Genomic DNA, 6,000 nt, shown 5'->3' on the forward strand with positions numbered 1-6,000 from the left:
CAATATAAATAAATAATGGGTTCATTACAGTACCTTGAAGTGGCTTTTTTGTTTTCTTTCGCTAACGGAGCTCACGAGTTTTCTACTTTAAGTTTTGTGTTGTGAAGTTTTCAAGTTTTGGGTAAAGATTCGATGGACTATGGAATAAGGAGTGGCAAGAGACTAAGCTTGGGGATGCCCAATGCACCCCCAAGGTAGTATTCAAGGACAACCAAGAGCCTAAGCTTGGGGATGCCCCGGAAGGCATCCCCTCTTTCGTCTTCGTTCATCGGTAACTTTACTTGGAGCTATATTTTTATTCGCCACATGATATGTGTTTTGCTTGGAGCGTCAATTTATTTTGTTAGGATTTGCTTTCTGTTATTTAGAATAATGTTTTGCATCTTTTATTTCAATAAAAGTGGCATTGATAGCCTTTACTATGCCTATGTTACAAGTATACATGTTGCTGTTTGAAAACAGAAAGTTTACCGCTGTTGCAATAATTCCCTAGAAAAGTCAGAATGTGATAAAATGTTGAAACCTTTTGAATATTAAGATCTGATGAATTTACCACAGTGGGAATTTTATTTCATAATTTTTGGAGCTAGGGAAGTATGGATGTTGCTGCATTCTTTACAGACTATCCTGTTTAGGCAGATTGCTGTTATGTTTGCATTGTTTGCATATGTTTGCTTCTTTAATGATTCTATTTGAGGATAGGACTATTAAATATGCAGAGGTATTTAGTATGCAATGTTGAATAATAATTTTAGTGATTTGCTACAGTAGAGTATGATAAGGTTTTTGCAATTGTTTATACTAACTTATCTCACGAGTCCTTGTTGAGTTTTGTGTGGATGAAGCTTTTGAGATTTAGGGAGACCGTGATATGAGAGGAATTAAGGAGACTGTCGGTGTCAAAACCGGCGGATCTCGGGTAGGGGGTCCCGAACTGTGCGTCTAGGCCGAATGGTAATAGGAGGCAAGGGACACGAAGTTTTACCCAGGTTCAGGCCCTCTTGATGGAGGTAAAACCCTACGTCCTGCTTTATTAATATTGATGATATGGGTAGTACAAGAGTAGATCTACCACGAGATCGGAGAGGCTAAACCCTAGAAGCTAGCCTATGGTATGATTGTTGTTCTGTATGTTGTCCTACGGACTAAAACCCTCCGGTTTATATAGACACCGGAGAGGGTTAGGGTTACACAAAGTCTGTTACAATGGTAGGAGATCTACATATCCGTATCGCCAAGCTTGCCTTCCACGCCAAGGAAAGTCCCTTCCGGACACGGGACGAAGTCTTCAATCTTGTATCTTCATAGTCCAGGAGTCCGGCCGAAGGTATAGTCTGGCCATCCAGACACCCCCTAATGTAGGACTCCCTCAGTAGCCCCTGAACCAGGCTTCAATGACGACGAGTCCGACGCGCAGATTGTCTTTGAGATTGCAAGGTGGGTTCCTCCTCCAAGTACTTCATAGAACATTTTGAACACAAAGATAGTGTCCGGCTCTGCAAAATAAGTTTCCACATATTGCCATAGAGAGAATAATATTTACACAAATCTAATCTGCTGACGTATTTCATAGTGTGACGCACCACGGCCAAGCCTTTATTCGAATTGTTTTATTATCCCACCTCAGCGCGTCATGCGAGGCGGTTTCCTTGGCACGTCTTGTTAAAGCAGAGATCGTGTCCCCTTATTCCAGGATTCTCCTCAATACGGGCGTGGGTAACCCAACCGCGCCATTGACTACGGCGCTTGGAGATAAGCGAGTTTTACCAGGCTGGTGGGGACACGTAGTTGCGCCCACCCATATAAGGGGATAAGGATCCACCTTTTCACCTACGCCTTCTTCCTCCTTTGCCTATCCATTTTCGCGCACTCGAGCTCCAGCGCCCAAGTCCGCACTCCCCACCTCAACCTTCTCCAGCCATGTCCGGAGCGGGAGGCAAGTGGATGGTCTCCTCCGTCATGGAGGGACACATCAAAAACCTGAGGAAGGCTGGATACTTGTCTAACGACATCGCGTACCGGCTTCCCGAAGAGGGGCAGCTCCTCCCCACCCCAAGGCCCCATGAGAGGGTAGTGTTCCTTCCCCACTTCCTCCGTGGACTGGGCTTTCCTATCCACCCATTCGTCCAGGGACTCATGTTCTACTACGGCCTGGATTTCCATGATCTGGCCCCGAACTTCATCCTCAACATCTCCGCATTTATCGTCGTGTGTGAGGCTTTCCTCTGCATCCGCCCCCATTTCGGCCTATGGCTCAAGACTTTCAATGTCAAGCCGAAGGTGGTGCGCGACAACCAGGCGGAGTGCGGAGGCGCCATGGTGGGCAAGATGCCCAACGTCTTATGGCTCGAGGGCTCCTTTGTGGAGACCCTGAAGGGGTGGAAATCGGGGTGGTTTTACATCACTGAGCCGCGCGACCCTGAGTGGGTCGCAGCCCCCGAGTTCCGGTCCGGACCCCCAACGCGGCTCATGTCCTGGAAAGAGATGGGCCTGTCGTGGGGCAGCAAAGGAGAGGTGACTGGACTGCAAACATGCATCCAAACCCTGGTGGACAAGCAGCTCAAGCTTGTCAACGTAGTCGAGGTTATGCTCTTCCGCCGGATCCTCCCGTGTCAACAACGGGCCTTCAATCTGTGGGAGTTCAACCCGGCGCAGCACCGAACTCTGAGCAGGCTCTTCGACACGATGTATGAAGATGCCTGGTAGGTGCGGCGCCGAGGCTCCCGCATCCGCTACCGAGGATCGCGGATTCAGCGTGCAGCGTCATGCTAGCGTGGTAAGTTGTTTGTACCTTTTACAGGGTATTAGTTTTTCATAGTTTAACTCTATGCGGGATCTAAGCTCCCTTACCTTTGACAGGTTTGGCAGGCGAAGTCCGGACAGATTGAGTGTCCGGCTCCTTTGCCCGAAGACCCAGCCGATGCCCGCTTGGCGAAGCTGCTGGTTCCGGCACCCCATGTGGTGCCGGAGAAGAAGGCCATGAAGAAGGCCACGGGGACTCGAAAAAGTGCCCGGCGCCAGGAGGTGTCGGGTTCATCATCCGACGGCTCCAAGGCGCATTCCTCCCTGAAGACGAAGAGGAGGAAGAAGAGACCTCTCCCCCTCCAGCGGGGGGAGAGAAGAAAAGGAAGGCCGCCCTCACTGGGGAGGCCGAAGGGTCCAAGAAGGGAAAAACCCTTCCTCCGGACTACTCCACCAACGCCGACGACGACGGAGAGGAGTGGCCGCTCAGGGCCAAGCCCCTGGCGAAATCGTAAGTGTCCGGATACCAGAGTAATTCATAGTATTCCTTTATTGCATAGCTTTCCCTTATGTCGAATATGATTATGCAGCCCACCCAAAGACCGGCTCGACGCGTCGTCGAGTGGTTCACTGGACTCGCCGGATGTGAATTCGCTTTTGACGGCTACCTCCCCCCGCCCTACGGACGATGCCGAAGTGTTGTCCTAATAGGTTCCAAGACAGGAGGAGGTGGTCCTGGAGGCGCCGCAAGGCGGCCTCCCAGACTCCAGGAGTAAAGGGGATAAAACCCCCCAGGGCTCCAAGTCCGGCTCTAGGCCGGACACCGCTCCGGAACCTTCAAAGGTTCCAGAGTCCGGCGGGCGACCTCCTTCCAAGAGGAGCAAGCCCACCATGCCGGTGACCCCCGTCCAACTGGAGGCGCCGGACAATCTGTTGGAGGTGCTCAAAGGTGCCTCCATCGACGAGGAGCACCGCACCATTATGAGTGCGGTGGTCCAGAAGGTTCAGTCCGCCAAGAGTGGACTGACTGAAGCTTGTGCTGGCCTTTTAACAGGCTTTGAGGTAAGTAAAGAATGTGTAAATAATATTACCCGCATAGATAGTAGCCCCTGATGCTCTGTTTGGCATTAGGGAAGAAAAGCCGAATAGAGGATCAAATAAAATTCACAGGAGTCTAACAAAAAGGAGTCAATATGCGTATGCAGGCTTCTCTGCTGGCGTCCGCTGCACTGACTGCGGAAGTGGACACGCTAAAGCAGAACCTCGAGCAGTCCGAGCAAGAGCTCGGGCGTGCCAAGAAGCAGCTTGAGGACAAGGAAGGTAAGAAATACCTTGTTTAAATATATATAAAAAGTGCAATTGCAAAAAATGACAGGATTATCGTGGCTATTGTAGGGGCCACGTCTGAGGTGGCGACCCTTAAGCAAGCGCTGGTCGAGGCCGAGAAGAGGGCGGCCACGAAGCGCACCGAGCGGGAGAAGTATGAGGCCCAGGTTGGCATGGTTCGGCAAGAGCTCCAGGCTCTCATGAAAAAACATGAGAGTTTGGAGCTTGACTCAAAGGCGCGAGCGTCCGAGTTCGCGATGGCTATTGAAAATGCCAAGTCTGCCAAGGCCGAATCCCAGAAGACCCTCCAGGAGTTGGATGCGGTGAAAAAGATAGCGGCGGGTAAGGCATTCTTTATGCAAAGCAAACACATAAACGTGAGTTACTTGTTACTTACCCGAATCCGGAGCTCTCCAGGAGCATTCGCAGATCTTCCCCGTAGCGTGTCCGATGCCGCCACATTCTATCGAGCCGAGGAGGGCAGCTCGATAGAGAAGGTGTTCTGGTCTCAGTATGCTGAGGCCGGACACCCCGTGCCCCTGAGCGACCAGCTGAAGCAACTGGTCGAGCTCCACAAGGCGGCCGAACAGGCCATGAAGGGCCTCATAGTTCATCTGTGGCCTGGAGAGGCTCTGCCTGGGAGCTATTTCGGGCTGGTGTGGTGGATGGTGGGGGCCTGTCTAAGGCTCGAAGTCATCAAGCGCTCCGTCTGCATTGAAGGTGCCCGTAGGGCCCTTGCCCGTGCTAAGGTGCACTGGGGCAAGCTGGATGCTGAGAAGCTTGTGAAGGACGGGCCACCGCCGGGGAAAGAGCATCGCAAGCCCGAGAATTATTATACGGATGTTCCGAAGGGTGCCCGCCTTGTGGCAGATGAATGTTCCAGGGATGTAATTTTTGAGTAAAACTCGCTCGTTTTGTCCTGTGCGCTGAAAACTTGTTCATATGCGCTAAGCAATGCTGTTGGAATTTAAAATATTACCTTCTGTGCGGCTGTTTATCAATTCTGAGAGATGGCGAGTCGGCGGCTTCTGCCCCCGTGCCTCTAGTGCTGGGGTGTTCGGGGATAAACCTGAGTGCTCTTTTTCCCATGTTTGGGTCCTTCGAGGGAGGCGCTCAGCACAACGAACAAGGCAATCAGACTATAATGCGTGAACACTCCCACTTAGCCATAGAATTCTATAATTTTAAATTTCAACGAAGCCCCTGGTATTCGGAAGACCGAGTTCGAGGCACTATCCACGCCTTGGCCGGACAGAGCCGACTCCTCGCTCTAAGCGGCATAAGTCTTTAGGGACTCGAAAAACCTCTCGAACAACGACCAACTCTCGCTTCATCATGACAATCAGTTTTAGCTTTCTCTACTGAGGTGCTCGACCCAACTCAACCGGGGAACAATCGCAGTAGTTCTCCTAGTGCTACCTTAGCCGACACAGCGGAACGTAAGGCACCAAAACATAGGAGCCGGGCAAACCCAACTATTGACCCAAGACATGATTCGGAGCCGATGCATATAATGCTATAAGTTCGGGGTGCCGCACTTGTTAAAGTGTTCGGACTTCTCACACCATATTGAGGGGTACTAAAGCCCCTGGCATATTTTGGCTGTACCAAAGTGTACGGGTGCAACATGTCGTTAAGGAACATATATTTGTAAAAAAAGAGTAATGCAAAAATAGACAAAAGCTATGCATTATTTATTAAAAAAGGCTGCGATCAAAGCAGAACGATACAAATAATGCGATAAGCAAAAGGTTGGACTATTTAACATGTCCGTTCCAGGGGCAGGCTGCGGAATGGTATGCGAAACAGGTATACTGCTCGTGATAGAGATCACCTGGGAGTTCCGTAATGTGGCATGGCTTGTCTGCTTCCCTGGTTCTTGCATCGTTTGTGCAACAATTGAACTGCCGAACATGCCTTCCGAAGAATGGA

Source organism: Triticum aestivum, chromosome 1A, assembly GCF_018294505.1.
Source record: "Triticum aestivum cultivar Chinese Spring chromosome 1A, IWGSC CS RefSeq v2.1, whole genome shotgun sequence".
Lineage (NCBI taxonomy): Eukaryota > Viridiplantae > Streptophyta > Magnoliopsida > Poales > Poaceae > Triticum > Triticum aestivum.